The sequence below is a fragment of the Schistocerca piceifrons genome, chromosome 2, assembly GCF_021461385.2.
Source record: "Schistocerca piceifrons isolate TAMUIC-IGC-003096 chromosome 2, iqSchPice1.1, whole genome shotgun sequence".
Taxonomy (NCBI): domain Eukaryota; kingdom Metazoa; phylum Arthropoda; class Insecta; order Orthoptera; family Acrididae; genus Schistocerca; species Schistocerca piceifrons.
The window spans coordinates 855,472,486-855,483,058 of NC_060139.1; positions in this window are offsets into that span (position 1 = coordinate 855,472,486).

The window sequence follows — 10,573 nt, forward strand, 5'->3', positions numbered from 1 at the left end:
ACTCGCCATGTTTGCGACTAGTGCTGACTATCGGCAATTACCAAACTACGCTGTGGCGGTATACATGAAAAAAAAAGTTCAGGGTTTCTCTTCAAAATGACATATGTATGATATCTGTAATGTGTTTAGTTCTTGTGTAATAAATAATAGAAAGTGTTCCCAGACTCTGTGTACACCCTGTATACGTCTTTCTTACATTAACGATGCCTGATCTGCACCTGGTAACAGAACTGGAACTAATTTTTTCCAGTTCCACATTAACGCATTAGAATCTCTACCAAGTTTAGCTGCCATATGTTAATCACAACCCACACTGGACCTCTGTGAGTGGCTGAACTTTAATTATAAGCACCCAGTCCTACCACTGTGTTAATAGTAGCTTAAGTTTAATTTTAAGTGTCAGATTTTTTTAATGACATTACCTGCTTCAAAAATAAGTTTTTGACCCATTGACAATACGTCGATTAATTTCTTATATGAAGTTATTATGCCGGTTGAAGTCTTTAAAAATTTTCACTCTTGCTATGTTCCATATTCCTACTTGTAATGGAGCGTTTTAGGGGCATCTCTGGACAAGTCGATTCATTTCAGTCTTCTCCGCATTAGTCCACAGTCCAACATTACTGGCATTCGTTGCTAAGTCCCGCAAATCTCTGCTGCCTTTTCCACTTCCTTTACTTCTGACTTATGTGCATAAAATTTTAATGAGCGATCTGTGATTTGATCAACATGAATAGGACTGAAATTATTAAGATATGCAACGCTATGTATCAACATCGGAAATCAGTATTTCATAATTTAAATTTTCAAATTGTATCTATAAGCAAGCACGTTTTTAGGCTAATGTAAGGGAAGAAGAATGTAGCAACCAAACAAATTTTGCTCATATTTAAATAAAATATAATGGTTTCTCAATCAGCCATAAAATCAAAGTTCTAAACAATCTCATTGAGTAAGTGTTTTGCAGATACGCTTCATACTAACGAAGTTATTCTCTATAACTTAGTTGACTTAAAATATCACTTTGTGTTCTGAGTGAAGCTGAAACATTAAGCCTATCTTCTCACGTGGAGATTTGAAGGTTGTTCTTTTCATCAGCTTCAGTTTTGAGACGTCCTTTTTTCTGCACTGCTGTTCATGACCATAAGTGACATCCTTACAACATCGATAGTATGCAAACAATATACAGGGTGATTCAAAAAGAATACCACAACTTTAAAAATGTGTATTTAATGAAAGAAACATAATATAACCTTCTGTTATACATCATTACAAAGAGTATTTAAAAAGGTTTTTTTTCACTCAAAAACAAGTTCAGAGATGATCAATATGGCCCCCTCCAGACACTCGAGCAATATCAACCCGATACTCCAATTCGTTCCACACTCTCTGTAGCATATCAGGCGTAACAGTTTGGATAGCTGCTGTTATTTCTCGTTTCAAATCATCAATGGTGGCTGGGAGAGGTGGCCGAAACACCATATCCTTAACATACCCCCACAAGAAAAAATCGCACGGGGTAAGATCAGGGCTTCTTGGAGGCCAGTGATGAAGTGCTCTGTCACGGGCTGCCTGGCGGCCCATCCATCGCCTCGGGTAGTTGACGTTCAGGTTTCATAACAAACCTTTTTCGTAGGACTCTCCATACAGTTGATTGTGGAATTTGCAGCTCTCTGCTAGCTCTGCGAGTCGATTTTCCTGGGGTGCGAACAAATGCTTGCTGGATGCGTGCTACATTTTCATCACTCGTTCTCGGCCATCCAGAACTTTTCCCTTTGCACAAACACCCATTCTCTGTAAACTGTTTATACCAACGTTTAATACACCACCTATCAGGAGGTTTAACACCATACTTCGTTCGAAATGCACGCTGAACAACTGTCGTCGATTCACTTCTGCCGTACTCAATAACACAAAAGCTTTCTGTTGAGCGGTCCCCATCTTAGCATCAACTGACGCTGACGCCTAGTCAACAGCGCCTCAAGCGAACAAATGTACAACTAAATGAAACTTTATAGCTCCCTTAATTCGCCGACAGATAGTGCTTAGCTCTGCCTTTTGTCGTTGCAGAGTTTTAAATTCCTAAAGTTGTGGTATTCTTTTTGAATCACCCTGTATATCTTTTTAAAGAGGAGTTTATACAACGGTCTACCCTTCCCGACTAATAACTTTCTCATTTTACTCATCATTTTTAACTCATACTAAAATGCCTCGAACTGAATAAGTTCATTCCCTAGTTGATCGTCTAAGTTAGTTTTAAATGTCACGACTAAGTTCCGAGCCGCTGCAACTACGCTACTGGCCATTAAAATTGCTACACCACGAAGATGACGTGCTACAGACGCGAGATTTAACCGATAGGAAGAAGATGCTGAGATATGCTAATGATTAGCTTTTCAAAGCATTCACACAAGGTTGGCGCCGGTGGCGACACCTACAACGTGCTGACATGAGGAAAGTTTCGAACCGATTTCTCATACACAAACGGCAGTTGACCGGCGTTGCCTGGTGAAACGTTGTTGTGATGCCTCGTGTAAGGAGGAGAAATGCGTACCATCACGTTTCCGACTTTGATAAAGGTCAGATTGTAGCCTATCGCGATTGCGGTTTATCGTATCGCGACATTGCTGCTCGCATTGGTCGAGATCCAATGACTGTTAGCAGAATATGGAATCGGTGGGTTCAGGTGGGTAATACAGAACGCCGTGCTGGATCCCAACGGCCTCGTATCACTAGCAGTTGAGAAGACAGGCATCTTATCCACATGGCTGTAACAGATCGTGCAGCCACGTCTCGATCCCTGAGTCAACAGATGGGGACGTTTGCAAGGCAACAACCATTTGCACGAACAGTTCGACGACGTTTGCAGCAGCATGGACTACCAGCTCGGAGACCATGGCTGCGGTTACCCTTGACGCTGCATCACAGACAGGAGCGCCTGCGATGGTGTACTCAACGACGAACCTGGGTGCAAGAACGGCAAAACGTCATTTTTTCGGATGAATCCAGGTTCTGTTTATAGCATCATGATGGTCGCAACCGTGTTTGGCGACATCGCGGTGAACGTACATTGGAAGCGTGTATTCGTCATCGCCATGCTGGCGTATCACCCGGCGTGATGGTATGGGGTGCCATTGGTTACACGTCTCGGTCACCTCTTGTTAGCATTGACGGCACTTTGAACAGTGGACGTTACATTTCAGATGTGTTATACCCGTGGCTCTACCCTTCATTTGATCCCTGCGAAACCCTACATTTCAGCAGAATAATGCACGACCGCATGTTGCACGTCCTGTACAGACCCTTCTAGATACAGAAAATGTTCGACTGCTGCCCTGGCCAGCACGTTCTTTATATCTCTCACCAACTGAAAACGTCTGGTCAATGGTGGCCGAGCAACTGGCTCGTCACAATACGCCAGTCACTACTCTTGATGAACTGTGGTATCGTTTTGAAGCTGCATGGGCAGCTGTACCTGTACACGCCATCCAAGATCTGTTTGACGCAATGCCCAGGCGTATCAAGACCGTTATTACGGCCAGAGGTGGTTGTTCTGGGTACTGATTTCTCAGGATCTAAGCACCCAAACTGCGTGAAAATGTAATCACATGTCAGTTCTAGTATAATATATTTGTCCAATGAATACCCGTTTATCATCTGCATTTCTTCTTGGTGCAACAATTTTAATGGCCCGTAGTGTATTTCTTTACCTGATAAGTGTATCTAACTTGTTGAGAAACCCAAAATGGGAATCAATGGCTTTCGTTGCGTTACGCTTCTGCATCAGTGTAGATTTTAACTGGCCAATGACAGGAGAGAACCTCTTGGTTTGTAATTCATCTGAAAGGGCCACCTCGACTTTGGTTCAAAAATGGTTCAAATGGCTCTGAGCACTATGGGACTCAACTTCTGAGGTCATCAGTCCCCTAGAACTTAGAACTACTTAAACCTAACTAACTTGAGGACTTCACACACATCCACGCCCGAGGCAGAATTCAAACCTGCGACAGTAGCGGTCACGCGGCTGCTGACTGTAGCGCCTAGAACCGCTCGGCCACTCCGGCCGGCTAGACTTTGGTGCTTCGAGACAGTCAAGAGGTTATAAACTGACATTTACATTGGCTTACACTGTGTTTCAGTTTTGTGCTAAGTGCAATCATCTCGCCCAACAGCTGACACCTTACAAAGCTATCTCTTTTCGTATACATGAAACTCATTAGAATGTCAGTGCCGACACATATGTGTTTTCGTGAAATGGGCTTCTCAGTTCAATACAATTTCAATACAATCTGCTCGTTTTACGAATCCCGTGACCTTGAATAAAATACTCGAGCTTTCGATAGCTGTCTCCACCGTCATCATTAGGAGCCAAAATCACTGACTGCCGGGAGTGGCACAGTGTTCTGCTTATATCGACGCAATACCAGCGTCTACAAAACTTTCAGGGAGGGCCGAAGTGACGCAAGCGGAAGGCAAGTTGGGCAGCCAGGTGCAACTCCGTCCTGCCGTGGCACAGTTGCCAGGGGCCGGCGCCACCTTTGAAACGACCGCTCCCGCCTTCTATAAGGGTCAAGCTACCAACTTTTTTCAGATTGTATTCCGATTGTATTTGACGTCCATTTTCTGGGCAATGTTCAACCACGGCCGACTTCTCAAGTTCCGCTTGTTTAATACTTGTAAGTCGTTCGGGAGTGCTCTGTACAAATCACAACGTTCCTGCTGTTTTTTTGTTTTTTTAATGTAAAGTAAACAGTTATAACTTCATACCAGTGAATTGAAGCTGCAAAAAAGACATAACACACTTCCAGAAAGTCATAAAAGTCTTACGACACTCAAGCAGCACTTGGTTGCTGTCAGCACTACAAGACTGTGTGAATACTCAGGACAAGGTACCGATACTGTTAAATTATTTTAATCAATTTTGAAGCTTGGAGCTCACAGTACTCTCTGCTCATTGGAAAAGCGTTATCAAGCGGCTGTCGACTGCAGTTCTTAACGTTGTTTCAAGACACATCTATACACATTAAATACGTTTGTGAGTCCAGTATTAGAATACGCCACAACAGCACTGAGCTGGATGACAAGCCTTATCACTGAAGTACTCTGTGCTACAGACAGACGAAAACTTCGCTTCGTCATGAGAGTACCAATTCGGGGTTTCGCTATTATGACGGATACAGTCGTCATGATGTTACAATAAATATGTTGACAAATTTTATGAGTTGTTTCCAGTTGGTAGAGTTATTGTTTCAAATTGTTTTATAAAAATACTTTCCTTTCTCTTTAAAAGCATTTCCCACTAAAACTCTAACGTTGGTTGCGTAACTCTGCTAAGACGTCGCACGTCAACAAGCTGTTTGTCAGACGCTATCGATCTTAAGAAACCTTGTACGTTTACCGAATTATCTCGTTAACGAATGAAGTTATCTAAGAATGTATTACCCAAGCTTCAAGAGCTCAAGAATTCACGTCTGAGAGCAGGAAAAAGTGAGTCCAGGTTGAACAGAATGAAGAATGGAAGACATCATCTACCCACGATATCAAACTTGCTTCAAAATGAAAAAAAAAATTATGTTAACTATTCTTTTAAAAATCTTAGCTATTTTGCTGACCGAAGAGTCACGCGCTTGACTGGGCGCCTCTGGAAATTTGACACGAGGAATTGCGATGTTTTGAGAGGTGAATGCTGACTAATTCATGCCAGCTGTCCACTGAAAAAAATCACCCGAAGAAGCTCATACAAAATAATAACGTGTACGTATTTTACGAATATAAGAGTATTGGTTGCATCATAGATAACCTGCGCGTAATTCGGCCCTGTTTATACGCAGACAAGAGGGAAGCCTTTGGTCTACCATAGAACTTGCCCTCTATTTTAGATGATACTAAGACGAGAATTAAAAAAAATTGAAATTTTGTGAGGCGCCAGAACTCTTCTCTTGTTTGACTTGGACGGAGATTTGAATGTATTTCAGGATGTAGTTGGTGTTGTGGTCTTCAGTGCAGAGACTGGTTTGATGCAGCTCTCCATGCTACTCTGTCCTATGCAAGCTGCTTCATTCCCAGTACGTACTGCAGCCTACATCTCTTGGTCTCCGTCTACGATTTTTACCTTCCACACTGCCCTACAACACTAAACTGGCGATTCCTTGATGCCTCAGAATATGCCGTACTAACCGATCCCTTCTTCTAGTCAAGTTGTGCCACAAACTCCTCTTCTCCCCAATTCTATTGAATACCTCCTCATTAGTTATGTGATCTACCCATCTAATCCGCAGCATTCTTCTGTAGCACCACATTTCGAAACCTTCTATTCTCTTCTCGTCTAAACTATTTATCGTTCATGTTTCACTTCCATACATGGCTACACTCCATACAAATACTTTCAGAAACGACTTCCTGACACTTAAATCTATACTCGATGTTAACAAATTTCTGTTCTTCAGAAATGCTTTCCTTGAGATTGCCAGTCTACATTTTATATCCTCTCTACTGCGACCATCATCAGTTATTTTGCTCCCCAATTAGCAAAACTCCTAAACTACTTTAAGTGTCTCATTTCCTAATCTAATTCCCGCAGTATCACTCGATTTAATTCGACTACATTCCATTATTCTCGTTTTGCTTTTGTTGATGTTCATCTTATATCCTCCTTTCAAGACACGGTCCATTCCGTTCAGCTGCTCTTCCAGGTCCTTTGCTGTCTCTGACAGAATTACAGTGTCATCGGCGAACCCCACAAAGTTTTTATTTCTTCTCCATGGATTTTAATACCTACACCGAATTTTTCTTTTGTTTCCTTTACTGCTTGCTCAATGTACAGATTAAATAACATCTGGGAGAGGCTACAACCCTCTCTCACTCCTTTCCCAACCACTGCTTCCCTTTCGTGCCCCTCGACTCTTATAACTGCCATCTGGTTTCTGTACAAATTGTAAATAGCCTTTCGGCCCCTGTATTTTACTCCTGCCACCTTCAGGATAGCCGGTTCAAATATAGAATATAAGATGGCTGACTGGGGGATATTGGACCAGCTTGCATCTCTGTCAGATTTCCCCAGCACTATGACGTCATATTCTAAGATGGCTGACCAGGGGATACTACCCTAGCCTGCATGGTTGGAAGGTCAGCAATGAACCGGCCACGTTTATGACTGAACTGTTTAATCAGTATTTTAAATGTATGAAATGAGCACAATCGGAGACATTGGTGAATGTACAGAGTTTGGTAAAAATATGAGAACACTGCGAGAAGTGCACGCTCGAACGTAAATGCAGATGTTAGTCAAGCCTGTAGGTTGCGCTGTTGTATTTGGCCTTGAACGGCAGCTGTGCAATGTCCTCAATGCGTTGCAAAGTGTCAGTTGTTGTCAGGACAGTGTTCTGTGTAGTTGTGAATGCATTATGTCGGAGATAAGTGATTCCGAATGTGGATAAATTGTTGGAGATCGTATGGTGGGTGCTTCTGTAAGCAAGGGAGACGGACTGTTGGTGTTTCAAAAGGCACCAATCGAAGACTTACACCGCATACAGGGAAAGTGGAAAAACATCATCTGCTAAGTCACAATGTGGACGAAAGTACACGTTGAGTGATCGTGACAGACGGCCATTGGAGAGGATTGTGACGAAATATAATAGGACGACAGGTGCAGAACTGAATGCCGCACCTGCAAACCCTGTCAGCAGCCAAAAAGACACGAAGGGAGCTCCATTAGCAGAGAATTCCAGGGCGAGCTGGAATTCCAAACCCATTCATCAGTGAAGCAAAAGCCTGTGACAGGAAAATATGGTGCTGAAGCCATAAAACCTGGACTCTTGGGCAAAAAAGAAAGTCGTTTGGACAGACGAGTCTTGTTGCACACTGTTTCCAACTTCCCGCCAAGTTTATGTCCCTAGAGTGAAACACGGTAGGGTTCAGTGATGATTTGGGCAACCATATCATGGTATTCAGCGAGACCCACGATTACTCTACAAGATTTCCCCCCCCCCCCCAGCCGTGATGCTGTGTTCCAAGACAATGGCCCCCTGTTCAGACAACTCACATCATCCAGAACAGGTTTCCTGAGCATGAGGTTGAACCATCACGTTTCCCCTGGGCACCAGTCACCAATATTAGTGAACCTTTGTGGTCTGACCACACTGCTGCTACAGTCGCAGGTTCGAATACTGCGTCGAGCATGGCTGTGTGTGATGTCCTTAGGCTAGTTAGGTTAGAGTAGTTCTAAGACTAGGGGACGGATGACCTCAGATGTTGAGTCCCATGGTGCTTAGAGCCATTTGAACCATTTGTGGTCTGCTTTGGAAAGAATTGGCGCGTCTCCACAGTCCATCTCCATCATCGTTACCTCAACTTGCCACTATTTTGCAGGAAAAATGGTATAATCTTTCCTTGAAAATCATACTAGACCTTTGTTTGTCCATTCCCAAGAGAGGAAGCTGCTTTGAATGCAAACGTGTTTTCTACAACGTATTAGGTATCATAATGTGTTGTATTTTTTGTGCTTCCATGTTTTTGTCCACCACCTGTATGCGCAACATTATAATCAATGAGTTTGTAGACACACTTTTTGACAGTTTTAACAATTTAGCTACTAATATTATTATAGCGAGAAATGCCGCTGGTGACCTGGCTGTTCGGCACCCAAAGTTAAATTCATCCATCCACTAAGAGTTTTAGCACACAGTGCTGTTTTTCATAAACAGCACAGTTACTCATTATGTTAACTTGGCTTGTCTCTTTTTCGCATCAGAAGCAGCTATACCCTCACGCAGGTGGCGAAATTCGACGATTGAAGTGTTGTCGCTAGTCAGTTACTAATCGATGATTAACTCCTTTTACACCATTCAGTGATCTACATCTACAGCTATAGTCTGCAAACCACTGTACAGTGCTTCGCAGAGGTTACGTCCTATTATACGATTTATTAGTGCTTAGTGCTTCTTCCCGTTCCACTCACATATGGAGCATGGGAAGAATGAGTAAATGCCTCCGTGAGTGCTGTAATTAATCTGCTTTTGCCCTCACGATCCCTATGTGAGTGATACATAGGGAACCATTATATAGGGCGTCCCACCCAGACCTACGTAATTTCAAAGACCCAGGAAAGAAACACAGTAGATACAACAATGAAAAATGCAACTCATTGCAGTGCATCTCAAAGAATTTATTTATTTACCATCAATACACCTCTACATATGAACCATTTGTAGCATGATGAATACCGATTCTATATTCAATTTTTCGCCAAGTTCTTTGTAACATTTCCTCTGTTATTGTTGCAATCGCATTAGTGATATGATGTCGCAACGTAGGAAGATCGTCCATTTTGGTCGCATACACGCGATCCTTCACTAATCCTCACATGAAGAAATCAAGTGACGTAATGTCGGGTGAACGTGATGGCCAGGCAATGGGTCCTACGCATCACTGTAGTACGTGGACTAAATCTCCCTCATTTCAGGGCTTCCTTGACAGTGTTGTAATTTTCACTAGGAGCGATGTAAAGTTGTCAGCAGCCTTTTGGACAGAACAAATAGTACTCTGAGACTTTTATCTCACGACGCTCTCGAAAACATCATCTCTACATAATGCAGAGTGCCCTGTGAAGCTATAATTGTCGCGATAAACTTTTATTAAATAACTTAAGGTAACTTTGGTGCATAATAAAGCTACAAAATTTTGACGACGCGACGGGTAATTGGAGATCTATTTTTCTGCGTCTGCGCTGGTGAGTGAGGAAGACACTGTTAGGGTCTATTGGTATTTAAATAGAAAGATAAATAAAATTAAATATTGAACAGAGCAATGTGGTAGATGTGAAATGCAATTCGGCGTTGTTTCTCGGTAACTGTCTAAAGATGAAACAAAGTTTCGAGAGTTTACCGAATTAGCACAGAAAATTTTAGACTCCATTCCGAAACTCTGTGGCACTGGCACAGCCACCGTGCTAACGCTATAGAGAGAATTTAGTCGTGGTTGCAACTGAGATAGATTCATTAGTTCTTCATTTGCGATGCGTTTCGCCTGTATTGAAAGGCATTTTCAGACAATCTAGGAAAATTACAAAACCCAGTACAAATATATCGGTCATATATATGTTATACCTTGGAAGAATCGTGGAAGTATCTACTTTTATTTAGTGTATGAATATTACACTGTAGTTTTAATGGGGCGACGTACACAGTAATACTGAAGAGAAACCGTGCTTTTTGTAGCTTTTTTCGGCGAGTGTCAACTTTAAGAACGGATAAAAATCAGACCGTAATTAGAGAAAAAATTCCTTTGCACAGTTTAAAGATACAGCCTTGCTCTATTCACAGGTGGATTTTCATTTTCTGATAGCTCGTTTCATCGCTATAATGTCAAACGCCAGACGCTGCGATTGAGCTTACCGTTCATTGTAGCTATTGCAACGGAGAAGGCACTGGTATTAAGCTTCAGCTTTTGTTGTTTACATCATATGTCTTTACTGATGAATACTCGTGTTTGTTAGTTAAGAGTTTGTAAGGCAGTTGTGTTAGAAAAATGGTTCAAATGGCTCTAAGCGCTATGGGACTTAATATCTGAGGTCATC